Source organism: Esox lucius, chromosome 19, assembly GCF_011004845.1.
Source record: "Esox lucius isolate fEsoLuc1 chromosome 19, fEsoLuc1.pri, whole genome shotgun sequence".
NCBI lineage: Eukaryota > Metazoa > Chordata > Actinopteri > Esociformes > Esocidae > Esox > Esox lucius.
In genome coordinates, this window is record NC_047587.1 from 33,745,110 (window position 1) to 33,760,734 (window position 15,625).

A 15,625-nucleotide genomic window follows, 5' to 3' on the forward strand; every position below is an offset into this window, starting at 1 on the left:
TATATATAATTCATTAAAGTTTATTCAAGATTAATGTATTGTTCGGTTCACATTGTGTACATTAATCTTAAGTGGAATCTTAAGTGGCCACCTGTTGGGGTATAAATATGAGATGACACATCTCAAGCTCCCTTAGTCATCTATTAACATGTTGAAGTAAGTGGTGCACTATCTTGATCACTCTGGGTAAGAGCATCTGCTAAATATTTGAACTTTCATGTTTGTCCCCACGGACAGCAAAAAGGAAAGATTGAGGGATAAAGAAAAATATCACAGTTGGAGAATTGCAAATGTTGGCTAAATGTGTGGGTCACCAACAAATCTCCAGAACCACAATTAGACACCACCTCCATGCCAAAAACCTATTTGGACAGGTTGCTAGAAAAAAAAAAAGTTACTCCCATAAATGTCAGCACATGGATTTGCTAAATGTTATCGGAAATCTAATTAGAAGAAGGTTTGACAGTAAAATGTTTCATCTGGACTGAAGTCCAAATAGTTAGATTTTTTTTTTCTATGATCAAGTTAAATAATAATTTCTTTCATAGCCTTTTTTGCTCATGTATACCACAGTGTTCAAGAATGCTGGAAGGCATTGTACAAAGGCTATAGCTTGGCTCTACACTTTTTGTTGTACAGTCAAGGCATGTGAAAATATGATTACACATTTGAATATGAGGCAAGAGTACTGACTGTCAACTTATATTTATGTCTATTTCAACAAACATATGTTTTACCAAATAATAAAAACAGCATTTTCAAATCCTCCCATTTAATGCAAGCATAGTTATTGGGATAATTTAACTTAAAGCAAAGGAAAGAAGTATAAAAGCTAGTATTTTCTCACAAATCCCTTGCATGCTATAAGAGCAGTGAGTCGTCGATCCATTTACAACAGCAAACTCTTGTTATCATTCTTAGATGTTTTGAGTCACTGTCCTGTTACATTTTGTAGTTTAGCCCAACAATTATGGTGGTTTTCTTGTACATTGGTAGAAAAAAATGCTTCTGTACACTTTTGCATTCATTGTACTGCTGCCAACATTAGTCACATCATCAATAAAGTTGAGTGAGCCCATTCCAGAGGCAACCATGCAAGCCCATGATGAATCTTTGTCTTATCTGTCCATAAAACTATGTTCCAAAACTGTACTGGGTGATTGCTGTACTTTTTTTTAGCAAATCCAAATCTGGCCTTTCAGGTTTTGGTGCCAATCAAGTAGTTTGTAGTTTAGCCTTTGTAATTCTGATGCAGAAGTCTTCTGCACACAGTTGATTGTGACACTTTCATCCCAGCATTCTGGAGATTGTTGGTGATTTCACTGACACTTATTTTAGTGTTGTTTCTCAGAGCTCTGATAATTTTCTGTCATCAACTGCTGTGGTTTTCCTTGGCCAACTGGGTTGTTGCTGATTTCTGCAGACACCAGTGGTTTCTTTGTTTTTCAAGACATTTCAAACAGTTTTGAAATGTTTGGGTTATGGTTCAAGTTTTGTTTATGGTTCGAGTTGAGATCAACAGACTCAAAAGCAAAGGGTAACACTGAGACAAGAGATTCATAGCTCTTTTATGAGTGAACAACCAATGCAACAAGAAACACCTGATCAATTAAAAACACCTGTGAGCCAAATGTCCCAAGAGTCATGCTCACATGAAATGTGGGGACAGAACACTGACAGTGCTGTTATTCTTAGTTGGTAAAACATGTACACGTTTAAACAGCCATAAATAAAAGGTAACAGTCTGTACTCATTTTCAACTTCTAATTGTGACACTAAAAACTGCGATTTTTCCTTTACTGTCCCAATACTTAAGGAGGGCATGGAACATATTACACAAAACAGGTTTATGGGGCTAAGCTATAATATCCCTTTTATCACTCACCTCACCATCCACCCTGCAGTACCTCACATCCCTCTGACAGTCCCCTGCCTCTGGTTCAGACTCACTCTGCTAAATTAGTCAAATAAGACAGTCAGACAAACAATGGACATTCCCTGCGCAGTTCAGATCTATACCTATTATTGCTGCTGTAGTGCAGAACATGTACTATGTAACACAATATTACTTTGTTAAATATGTTTAATGCATCCAGCAGCTTTCATTTCTGCAAATAAATCTCCACTGTTGGCTTTTTTATTAATCATAACAGGTAAAGTTCTTATTCACTGGTTCAAAATACACAGTAAAATAATGAGACAAAAATAAACAGCAAACCCAAAATTATCTACAATGCTGCTATTAGGGTGTTACAGCCCGACTGGCTAGATAAGACAAGCCTAGAGCTAAGGTAACACGCTCTGCTCTATGCACTGCTGCGTAATGTTAGGCTAGGTAGTCAAGAAAATGTAGATCAATTGATGTAAATCAATGGAAGTGAAGATGCAAGTCCAAATTACTTACACATAGTCTTACAGATAAAGATAAGTAGCTAGATAAATATGTACAGTATGTTCCACAAACATTGGTGGAGGCGTGCTACCCTGTCTCACCTGGGAATAACACCCATGCCAAACATAGAGACAAAGACACACTTGAGAGGCATAAAATAAAAAAGGTCAATGTCCTGGAGCCCAGTCAAAGCCCTGAAAACCAGTCAAAGCCTGGATCTCAAAACTACTGAGAATATGTAGAAAGATTTTTAAATTGATGTTCGCCAGAAGACCACATCAAACTTGACAGAGCTTGAGCAGTTTTGCAAAGAACAATGAGCAAAAATAACCCTAACCCAAATAACGTATGTATTTTGTTTAGGCTTACCCCAGCTCTGCATTTTGATGAATGTGTAATTTCCATCCAGACATGGTGATGTTTGTCAAACGAAACACATCCTTTTTTTGAAGTAAATCTAAAATCCCCCTATAGAAAATAACGGTGTAGTAACGCAAAGAAATGCTTCTCAAGTGCACATTTCCGGAATGCTTTGAGAACCAAGCTTAATGCAACGCTGGATTTTCCCTCAAAGTATTCCTAAAGCGAGGATCAATAACCATACACACAACTGCAAACCTACAACCTGTAAGTAGGTACAGTAAATAACAAGATAATGTAGTAGCCCATTCAAACTAACAATATAGCTACCTGGCTTACAATACAGAGAGCCAAATAATTAATCCATAGCTAGCTAGATAGATTTTCTTGAGTCAAACAAAAATAGTGTCTTTGTATCTTTACATTACTTGTTATTAAAATATCCTCAGCTAGTGGTGAAGGAGCTAGCTAGATACTTATGATAACTAGCATAACGTCAATTTCTTACCACTCTTCTGAGAAGATTTTTGTTGGTGTTTGTTGGCTAGTCAGAGGCAACCTGCACTTTCATTACAAGACTGGAATATAAGACTACGCGGTAAAAAGGTTAAAAAACATAGTGTCAATCCTTAATAGCCAACTTTGAATGGTTGTGTGCAAAGCTTTGGATGGGGTATATTCTATTGATAATCAGAATACAGATGATTTAAAATACTGCAACGATTTTCCATATTTTCATTGCAACCCAATGGCCAGGTTGGTTTTTACTGTGTACTGAATAAAGAGCCTTAGGTTAGATTTGAACCGACATTGCAGCATTTTATCTGCAGTAGAGATTCAGCACTAACTAGCACCTACACATGAGTGTAGATATAAAGTATTTTTATGAAAAAATGCTTCATCATCCAATGTTTTGGATGAGTGTTTGGAACTGCCAGATTGATTTGTGTAATCAACCCAATCTTTACAGAGACTATTTTACTTTCACATGCTCCTCCACACCCCAATGTTCCTTATCTTCTTCCTAGACCAGCATTGCTTCTGCAATTTATTTCAACCATGGCATTTGATCAAACTTTAAGGACACTTTACCAGTCTTAGCAGTAAAACCAAAAACCACTGAAGCACAATATCGCCTCCCGAGTAGAACAAAGGCGAATAAAGGTGTTCTCATTCAGTCACAGATGGACACTCAACTGCCGATGCATATTCTTGGTTTATAAACCAATAGTCAAGAGGAATAGTGTGGGCTTTCTGAATCTATTCAGACCACTTTACTTTTTTCACATTTTCATGTGCTATAGACTACATTATATATAACATAAATCAATCTACACATAATACATGATAATCACATAGCAAAAAGCTAGTTTGTAGTAATTTATGCCAACTGATTGGGAACATTGTAAATATCTAATGCACATTATTATTTAGACCCTTTATTCAGTGCTTTATTGAATTACCATTAGCAGTGATCACAACTTCGAGTCTTCCTGGTCGTGCCTCTACCAGGCTTTGTGTAACAGTCTCGCTCCAACCTCCTCAAGCAGTAATTGAACCAGCGATCCTGTAAACACCATGACTAGTGTCACCAATGAATCACCGCTACCATCGCCCCACAAAATCCATCCTTTGCAGAGAATGAGAAACAACTACTTCAAGGTCTAGGAAGAGGTGACGTAACCGGCTGAAATGATTCCATTGCCAACTGCAGTGCTTACTTCACACTTGTTATACTAACCCCTTTTGACCAGCTACACAGCTGGGACAACCCAAATCAGTGATCTGTGTCACCAGGCACGAAATGTAACAGTCTCACTCTGAATGCCACATGCAGGGCTCGAACCAGTAATCCTCTGAACACAATGACTTTCACCCATGAAGTATTGTTACCATCCCCCAAAAAAGCTGTTGCTATCTCCTCAGAAATGTTCAATGGGGTTCAAATCAAGGCTTCGGCTGGGCCAATTAAGGACATGTCATGTGAAAGGTGAATTATTCACCCAGGTCTGATGTTGTGCACTCTGAATCATGTTTCTCTATATTCCTCTTTTTAAACTGATCAGTCCCCAGGATCTGCAACGGAGGAGTATCCTAACATAATGCATGCCGTAATGCAGATTTCTCAGAGTTCTACGAACAGTTCCTGGGAAGACTTCATGGCTTGGGTTTTGCTCTGACATGGCACTGTGAAGTATGGAACCTTATATAGACATGTGTGCCTTTTCTAAATCATGTCCAATCAATGAAAACTTTATTGGAATATGAACCTTTATGCGCATTACTTTATCACTCCATACTTTCTAAGTCTATATTGTGGAAACATACACATGGTGAAAACATTTGCAAATGTTCATATTGCACATTTTAGAATGCTCAAATACACATTTCTGTCCAGTAAGAGTGACACCTAGCTATTGACACAATGTAGAGCAGTCCTAAGAAATGGGAAATTCTGGGGATCATAACACAATCTCCTGACATAGTAGGGACTTCCTAAAACGTTTATTTTTGCGTTATTGGCTCCCATTGATCTAATTACTTCACTTTGTATAACATGCATTGGAAGTCAAAGCTATAGTCCAGAGAGTGGATTCTCCCTATCTGCTTTCACTTACTGATCTGAAACTGGAAAGGCAAACACAAATCGCCAGGTGATATTCCTTGTTCCTTTTCTTTTAACTCTCTTGTTTTAACCAGTACATATGAGTGTGAGGTGATGTTACTTGTGATCAACCTAACTCTGCTTTACATCCAGTGGTCTCAAGTTCACTATATGGAAGGGAGTGCTAAAATCTCTGAGGCAAGTTGAAACATTTATTTCTGCCCTTGAGCAATGCAGAGATTGCTCCAGGGTGGCCACTAATATTAGCTGGTCCCCTTGCTGTGACGCCACTCAAAGGGTGCCTTAGGGAGAATTGGATATGCAAAAAACACATTTCCAATTCACACGTGTGAAATAATACAAATATAAGCACTCACCTAATTAGTATACATTATTGCAACTTGTACTGCTCCACAAGGCAGGACCTCATTGGTATGATCTGCACAGATTTGGGATTTGCTGACCCCTACAGTCAACGGGGAGTGTTTATTTCCAATTTCGCTGTGTCAATAACAGTGCAATCTGTCACACTGAGAGGTTTCCGTGGAAACAGCTTGACTTGGCGAACCTCAAGTGGACAAAGTATTAGCACAATGGTAAAAAAAGATTCACACTTCCAAGGTAAAGTAGAAGAAAATATATGTATCATAGCCCTAATAGGATTACCAGCCTTTAGAAATTATTATTTAAATACATTTTTATGTTTTCTACATGGGTGTCAGTTACTCTGCAGTTAAATTATAAATGGTAGTTCAAACGATGTGGTTCTGTGAAAAAGAATTCCATTTTCTAAGATATTATGTAAATGGTTTCTAAATCCAGGACAGTTTATCCCTCCAAATGAGGTCAAAAACCTTGTCCCTTCTGAAAGTTTGTAATAATTTTTTGCCAGTCTGGTAGCAGGACACTTTTAAGGTTACTCTGGTATCCTTTTTTATTTATCCTGTGGGAGGATATTTCCTTCTGTGTGCGGATGGAGTTATTACCCACCTTTAAAGGGCAAGGAGCAAAAAGAGAAACGCTTTTCTTCTGAAGGCCTCAGGTCTGGAGAGAAGCCTCAGATATCCTCTTGTTCTGTACCAGGTGTAGATCATTGATTATGAGCCCAGTTGGTTAGAGCCATCAGCAATTTGGGGCAGGGACTTCCTGATATTCAGTTTTAATCAGACAGGAAGTGGAATGGGCCTTATGTTGAGACTTCAAAATGACCCCAGTGCCAGCAATGCTAAAGTCATCATGTTTCCAGAGAAGGGTAAGATCCACAGGGATTTTGAGACTTCATGACAGCAATGAGGAATAGAGTAGATTTAATATTAATGCTGTTTAGGGCTGCAATAACTAGTTCACGAAAATGGATAATGTTGATTATAAAAATTGTTTGCAACAAATGTCATTATTGATTAATTCTGTCTACATAAGACGCAGCAAAGAACAAGAAAAGGAACGAGGCAACCCTAATTCTGCCAGACCACCATTAGAAGTGATGAATCAATCAATCAATCAATCAAAATGTATTTATAAAGCGCTTTTTACAACAGCAGTTGTCACAAAGTGCTTTACAGAGACACCCGGCCTTAAACCCCAAGGAGCAAACAACAGTAGTGTTGAATTTCAGTGGCTAGGAAAAACTCCCTAAGAAGGTCGAATTTTAGGAAGAAACCTAGAGAGGACCCAGGCTCAGAGGGGTGACCAGTCCTCTTCTGGCTGTGCCGGTGAGATATTAAGAGTCCAATTGGAATAATAAATAAATTTCTCTTGGCTAAATCCAGAGTATATTCGATTTTAGACTAGGTCAGAAGTATGACCAGGTGGACAAGGACAGGAACAGCAACGGTCCCCCCAAACCAGGTAATCCGCAGGTGTGGACCAGGACCTCATCTCCTTCTAAAATTTTAAATTGGAGGAAACTGAGAAAAGTTAGTAGTACATCCCTCATGTCCCCCAGCACAATAATATAGCAGCGTAACACCTTGGAAACTGAGACGGGGGGGGTCCGGTGACACTGTGGCCCTACCCGGGGGAGGCCCCGACAGGGCCCAACAGGCAGGAAATCAATCCAACCACATTGCCAGGCATCAACCAAAGGGACACCCACCAACCGCAACCCCCCTGAATGAGGGCCGAGTATTGCTAGCAGCGTACAGCCCAACTGCACAAGTGCGCAATAGAGAGTCAACAACTAGCCAGTGACTCTTCCCCCGAAGGGCATTGGAGGGAGGGCATCCCAGTGGCGACGAGAGTCCACCTGGCAAGACAGCAAGGGTGGACAGTATCAAGCCTACTGGTCACCTTCACGCCCCCGGGCCAGGCTACACCTAATTATAAACCGTGCTGTAGAGATGAGTTTTTAGTAGACACTTGAAAGTTTGCACTGAGTTTGCATTTCTAACCTTAATTGGCAGATAATTCCACAGGAGTGGAGCTCTATGAGAAAAGGCCCTGCCGCCAACTGTTTGTTTAGAAATTCTATGTACAATTAAAAGGCCTGCATCTTGCGATCTAAGGTTACGTGTAGGTATGTATGGCTGGATCATTTCAGCAAGGTAAGTAGGAGCAAGTCCATGTATTGATTTATAGGTTAAGAGTAAAACCTTAAAATCAGCCCTAACCCTAACAGGCAGCCAATGTAAGGATGCCAGGACAGGAGTAATGTGTTCAAATTTTTTGGTTCTAGTTAGGATTCTAGCAGCTGTGTGCAGCACTACTTGAAGTTTATTTATTAATTTGTCTGGATAACCAGAGAGAAGAGCATTGCAGTAATCTAATCTAGAAGTAACGAAAGCATGAATTAATTTTTCTGCATCAGTTTTTGATAGAAAGTTTCTAATTTTTGCGATGTTTCGAAGATGAAAATAAGCAACTCTTGAGACATATTTTATATGTTCTTCAAAGGAGAGGTCAGGGTCAAGGGTAACACCAAGGTTTTTTACAGTTTTTTGGGATACGACCATGCAGCCGTCGAGGTTCACAGTGAGATCTGCTAACAACGCTCTTTGTTTTTTGGGTCCTAAAAGGAGCATTTCTGTTTTATTTGATTTTAAGAGCAAGAAATTCTCTGTCATCCACTTCCTAATATCTGAAACGCATGCTTCCAAAATAGCTAATTTAGGGGCTTCTCCATGCTTCATTGAAATATATAACTGTGTGTCATCAGCATAACAGTGAAAGTTAATATTGTGATTTCGGATTACATCGCCCAGAGGGAGCATGTATAGTGAGAAAAGTAATGGGCCCAGAACCGAGCCTTGAGGAACTCCAAAGCATACCTTTGACTTGTCAGAGGATATGCCATCCACACTAAATGAATGTTGTTACACAGGCAGGATTCAATCCTGGTTTACTATGTGACAGACTGCATCTTTAACAAATACGTTATTAAACACTAGAACCACCAAAAGCCTATGCCTATTAGCGTTTGAGTTTGTAATTAAAACAAAACTGCCATTTTGAAAGCTACACCCTCCTCGTTCCATGACTTTTCCTAAATAGGCGTGTCTTATATTGTTCCGTTGTCGGAATTCTAAACTGACGAACAGAAAAGTATTTAAAGACTATATACCTGTTTGTTTTTTTACCCTGTTTTCTGATTTAATCCGCCAACAGTCCACGCCACTTAGCGTGGGCTGAATGCATGACGTCAATGGATGAATGTGCGATACTCCCAGATTAATGAAAACGTAATTAGGCTATTATTTAAACATAATACAAATGATATAGGCTACTTACCACATGGGTTACCGTTTTTCAATAGGAGATTCATCTTATTGTGCAGGCTAATTCATCAAATGTACATCGGAAATGTAAAACTACATTATTTTAGTAGAGAAAGAAAAACTAAATCACACACACTCCTATCATCTCTCAGAATTGTCTCTGCTTATTTTACTGAAGATTAATATTCTACAAATGTGTTAGGATAAATAATATTATTCACAAAATAAAATTCCTACGATATCTCGTCTTTTTCAAAGAACTCTCGGTTTTTTAATAATTTATTAATATCACCTATACACTGCAAAAAATTGCTGGCATATCAAGTATATTTAACTTGTTTTCAGGTAAAAAAATCTAACCATCTAACCATACTTAAAATAAGGTACATTTTTCTTAACAAGCTAGAATATACCACTTGTTTTTAGAAAATATGCCTTGAATATTGTGTCATCTTGTGGATCGTGTGCCAATGGAACTACATTCCATTGGCAGATTATTTCACTTATTTTAAGCAAATATCTCCTCAAAAATAGTTCAATTGTCTTGTTCCATTGGCAATTTCTTTGCAGTCTAGAGCTATGCATTGGCATTAAAATCAACTTGATAGCCCCACTAAAACCCGCGGGAGAGACCTGTAAAGACACGTCGTTCACAGCCTATTCATTTTGGATCTCGTCTTTTTCTATGTATTCTTTTTTTAGTATGATGAGACCTTCAATACAAATTCATTCTTGTATTTTTCAAATTCATTAACCATTTAAAACAAACAGATTCCGTAATTCATTATTGTTTAGACTTATCTATACAGTTTGATAACGATCTAGTAGATGGACTGATGCTCTGACTGGATGGTGATGCTGCGAAGGAGAATGTCCATGAATAGGGACACCTGGTGTGCTAATGACGCCAAACAGCGTTCGGTTCTGGCAGTTAATGGGGGTCAAAAAGGTTAAACAGCAGGTGTAGGTGCACGTGATATGTGTGTAAAGATGTGGCGTCTGTTTACTTGCAATGTCACACCAATTAGTCGGTTCCCTACATTTGTCCAAACCAATAACAGGTATAACAAGATCGCTACACTAGATTCAACACATTAAATTACAGATTGCTGTAGATAGCTAGCTAATAGCTGTACAGTACCTATAATGAAAACAATGACTCGAATCACTCCAAGGCTGGTTTGTTTCTTTAGAAAACAAATAGACAGTTGAATAGCTAACCACTACGCCATTTGAACTACACTATGTAAAGCAAAAATGAGAGCAATATTGTTTGTTGCCGGTGCAGTTCGTCCTTCGCAATATAGCGCAAAGTTCTAGTCTATCCTGAACAAAATCAATATTATAGTTATGGTTACCATTACTGTGCATGTCTACTGTTCTGGCGCGCCTGGATGGATAACATTCATTTTATATGAATTGACAAGCCAGGACCTTCCTGTGTTTACCGGTCAGTTTTGTTCAAAATCAATCCGCATGTTCTATCAGAAAGAGGACATGCATATGTCAAAGTAAACAAAAGGTAGTATTCGTTAGCTAGGAAGCAAGTTACTTATTTCGTCGTTGATATTCACCAAAGGACAGTCAAAGTTTATTTCCTAACATTAGCAACCAAGTGTATAAGTCACAGCTATTTATTTGGATAGCATATTCCATACACAGGGAAATTAAAAGTGCTTTATATTTTTATGCTTAAAAAAATAAATATATATCAGGCATACTAAAAACTACATTTAGCATCAAAGTGTTTGTCCAACCTAGCAAGAGAAATACCTAGTTGTTAGCTAACCCCTTTCAAATTAATTTACTGAGGAGGTTTTAGAATGTCTCTTGTCGAATGTAGTTTTTGTGTAGATTTTATATTGTCAAGACCATTCCTAATGTCTTTTGATCAGACAATCTGTTTGTAGGCAAAAGTGCTATCTTTCTGTTTTGATTCAAGCAATAATATAGGTTGATATGCTTTGCTGGACATAGCCGGTCAGGCAGGCATTTATCTGATGAATGTATTTTGGCCAACTACTGTATGTTTCTAAAAAAAAGTATGTGATTGTAAATCCAAAATGCACTATTTAGGCCTGTTGTACATCAGACTAAAGATGATGCTTCTGCATCATCTATAGTATGATGAGCAACATGCAAAAAGCGTCTTATTTCTATCCATTCAATCATGTATCTGAACTGAGCTAATCTGCTGAACCCCTTGAATGTAAACCTACCGTCTGGTCCATTGTTTTTGGTGCACAAACGTCAGAGGCTTTAGCTCAAAGCTAAACCTCTCTAATCAATTGATGTCAACAAAGCTTATCAGACAATGGTAGACAACAAATGTATATGATTTCATGTATTTAACCACTTAAGTAGCTTTTACAAGAGTCAATATCCCTGTATATCTAACTAAATCGTATGTCAATGATAGAATGAAGTGTTACATGTCTGGATTGAGATATGGCAACGAGGGAAACACCAAGTCTCCTTTCCCAGGTCCCTTGTATCTTTTCTTTGCAAACAAAACATGACCACGGCATTTTCCACAATTATTGAAATAAAACTGAAGTCCACCAACGATATTCATGATAATGGGCCAGTTACATAGACATAATAAAGAGTAGACGCCGCATTGGCTGCTGGGGCGCGAGAAATACGGCCGCCATCTTTGACCGGTCATACTCCTATTTGCGTAGCAGCAGAAGCAACCATGCCAGAGCACTGTGTAGCATACTCCTGCTCATATCGGCGGACCATCGAAAGCAGGGCTCGGGGGATTACTTTTCACAAGTAAGATTTAACATTACCGTATTATTGGTTGTATTTTGTGACTAGAATATTACCAGAGAGTTGAGAAGGAGCAAGGATCTTTGATATTACTGTACCGAAATCGTATCCAGCTAGCTAGGCTATGTTTACTGCACCAGCCGGTGTTCACCCAGCGAACTGAGACTTAATAAGTCATATTCTATAACACTGACTTAGATTACAACGGACTCAAGAATGTATGTAATGAACTAGCCTACTGCTGTGTTTGTGTTACTTAGCTTGCTACATTTGACTGGGTGGTAGCTTTTGTGTAGTGAAGCTTTATTCATGACAGAGTAACTAATAGCTTAGCTCACTGCAATTTCCAAGTAACTTACCCCACACTGTGTATTATTCACGTGTAATTCACCCAAACAAAAGTAAGTTACCTCTCATGTCTCATACCCACCCCACTTAAAATAAAGGCAACAGAACATCTGATAGTAGAATGGTTTTCAAACAAGCTTATTATTTAGTTCAGCGGTATGTGCTCACCTACAGGTTCAGCCAAGATCACTTGGAGCTCCTATTTAATTCAATCAGAGTGTCAGGTAGGGTTGGTGTTCTTTTAATTACAATTTTGAAAATATATGTGTGCCTGTTTTCCATATAAGGAGGCTGGAACAACAATCCATCGGTACTTCCAGGCCATCTTCTGCCGCCTGATGGTTCGGTGTGGTGTCTCACCTGTGTAAAGCACTATATAAATATAATGTATTATTAATATTTTAATAAGGTGCTGAGTGCTGCAGAGAGGGTGATCCGCCAAGCTTCACCAATGCCAGCTCCTAAGGTGTCGACAGTCACAGACATCGTCCGGGAGGAGATTGGAACGGAGGATGTTTTTCTGCTTGGGGAACACATTGAGGAGACTCAGTTTGGCATCGACAACCATCATTCTGACTTGTTGTGTCTGTTTTTCTCAAAATAAGGCTGCACCACGTTACCAAACTCACCTCTCTTGAACTGCAGAAAGGGAGCACGAGGAAGAACTGTCCTCTTTCAGGGGTTTTAGAGCGTGTGCATGTGTGTGGTTCCATGACAATTCAAGACTTTAATCCTAAATTCCAGCATCCAAAAACGAATTCTAAGCTTTATATCTGTACTTTAACCTTACTCATCACACATAGTATCTTTGTCATATCTGTCATCATTCTGACAAGATTAACACTGTAACTGAAAGCAATGGCTTAAAACTGCCTGATAACAGTGGTCTGTCACATTTTATTTGAATACTGCTGTAAGTGTTGGTGGGTCTGTAAATACCTCTGTTTGTTTGTGTTTCATGAACTCTAGCCTCATGGTGTGTGTCTCCAGGAATCCAAATGTTGGTCTCCTTTACCTTACACTGGGTTTGTGAGCTTGTGTATAATGAAGTTTATCTTTACATTATGTCCTTGTGTTTGTGATTGTCTTAGCCCTGATCTCTTTCCCTCTGGGTTCTGAAAAGCACTTGTAACTGTGTTTTGAAAATTGCTACATTAATTAAGTTTGCAGACTTTTCAAGGGAGTTTCAACAAAGTAAATGTGCAGTTTAAATAAAAACTGTTTAAAATTCATCCTGCTATTTTAGACTGGGACCCATGTGTGTATGTTGGGATGGGGGCTGTGAAATGAGAGAGAAATATATATTTCTGACTTTACTGCCACTATTTACACATTAGGTGTTTCAATCAGAATGATAGTCAAACTGGAAATGTTCCTGTTTTTCTCCCTTTTTGGGGATTATGTTCACAGTTTTGATTAATATAAAACTATGAATATTAAAATACGCCGAACCATGTGTCCTGTATCATAGCTACATGTATGACCGTTGCAGCAAAAAAACCCGCGTTCACTGAGGTATGATTATTTAAATGCGCTGACAGCTCGTTTCACTTGCCAAAACAGATTACATTGAGTGGAGTGGTGGACCGGTTCAAGATGGCTGTCCCACGGCTCGTCAGCACCAGTAGGCAGTAGCGGTCGATGCGGCGTCTATTCTTTATTATGTCTATGGGCCAGCTAGAGAAACTCACCTCGAGTAATTTCCGGAGGTTGAAGTTCACTCCCACCCCGATAACGTCATCACCGAAGCACACAAGGTATGTGAATGGCTTTTACACTACCGTGTACAAAATCTATGCTACCGCGACAGATTACTAAATGTAGTTTGAAGTGTTTTGGAGTAGTTTTCCCCTTGCAATGCAGCTTTGCTGTAGTGGGGCGAACAGTTTCCATTCATACTTTTGGATGATGCTAAGAATGCTAATTACAGCCAGGAACAGAGCTGAATAATGGATGTCCATTCCAGACTAACTTTTGTTAAGTACATTTTTAGATAAATATGATTTTTAGATTAAGTGTCCCTTTAAGTTTTTCATAGAGAAAAAATACTAATAATGAATCTTGAATGAGTTAACTGAGTAAACATTAACTTCCAAGTTTTTCACCACAATCTACTTGAGCACGTTGAGTTTGGTATGGTTGAGCAGCTCCGGCTAGATAAGAATTCACTACGTTACTGATGAATTAACCCATTAGTGTCAAATTTGGTGAGGTCTATAAATCTCCTGAATAGGAACTTTGAGGTATTTAAATGCATTACAATTTGCATTAACATTTACTGTCACAGTTAAATGTTTCTCAATTAGCTTCATGAAGTAGTACACTGGATTGCTTTTCCAAAAGACTTGAAAATGTCACTTTAAATTTAGCACGTTTTTATTTGTTTTAGAACTAATGCCTACAGTTGTTTTAATGAAGGCACTGTAAAAGGATAAGAAAAACACAAATAAAAACTTTTACTTTAAACAAAAAATTCTGGAATTGATGTATTATTTCTATCTGATTAATCAAAGTAGTAATCAGCTTATTAATTGTTTATCAAAATAGCTGTTAGTTGCAGACCTTATACTGTTTACATATTATTCTTAGAAAACGACTTAACTAAAAAGTAGATAACTAAAAAAGTACTTAAATTAAAAGTAATTGAGTTACTTGAGTTAATATAATTATTTAAAATAATTAGCTAAGGTAAAATAAGGTAAAATGAATGCCAGACATGATTATTTACATGCAATACACAGAGAAATTAAGATATAAAAATGGATTCTCATCTCAAACGGTAAATAGAACATTAGGGAAAGCTACTCAACCATAATAAGAGTATTTATAATTCGTTACATCCACCCCTGTAAAAATGTTGTGTTTTATCTGTAAATAATGAAGCAGCAATTACTAATCATCTATAACATAGTACTAAACCACAGTTATTATAGAATGGACATGCAAACAGTAACTGCTGAACATTTCATTTTACTAAGCAATATGTTACATTTATCTATCATGTAATACATACTGAGCTCCAAAGACACTATTGGCCCCTCAACTGTCTTTATCCACAATATCACAGTCAGCACAGGCCAACATATTCTTTATCTTGGCTTTTTGGGCAGACCTCCTAGGCTAATCACATTGTGATACTGCACTGTGTCTGTCCTTCAGTCTGTCTCTATTGTATGTGTACTATGGGTATCTGTCCCTGTTGTCATGGAGATCATCAGGCTCCAGAAGAGTTGAGTGACACTGCTCCTTGGATCATCCTCCAACCATTAGACCTAGTCCACATACAGAACCTTCAGAAAATATTATATCATTTTATCCACATTTTGTTGTGTCATAGACTCAATAACTGATGTTTTGTTACAATGAATCTGCACACAATACCCCATAATGACAAAGCAAAAATACATGTGCCAATTAATTGTATATGAAACA

The 15,625-nt window shown here is 38.1% G+C and overlaps 1 protein-coding gene across 6 annotated transcripts in view; it reads right to left on the reverse strand.

Annotated features, from left to right (window-relative positions):
- Positions 1-15,625, reverse strand: part of grm8b (glutamate receptor, metabotropic 8b) — a 227,285-nt gene that overhangs the window by 113,875 nt on the left and 97,785 nt on the right. The window contains exon 1 of one of the 6 annotated variants that reach the window (XM_020044957.2): positions 1,886-1,951. The exons of the other annotated variants lie outside the window; for them this stretch is intronic. The gene's annotated coding sequence lies outside the window, so the exon portion shown is untranslated. Of the gene's footprint in view, positions 1-1,885; positions 1,952-15,625 lie in introns of those variants that run through there. 6 annotated transcript variants of the gene reach the window in all.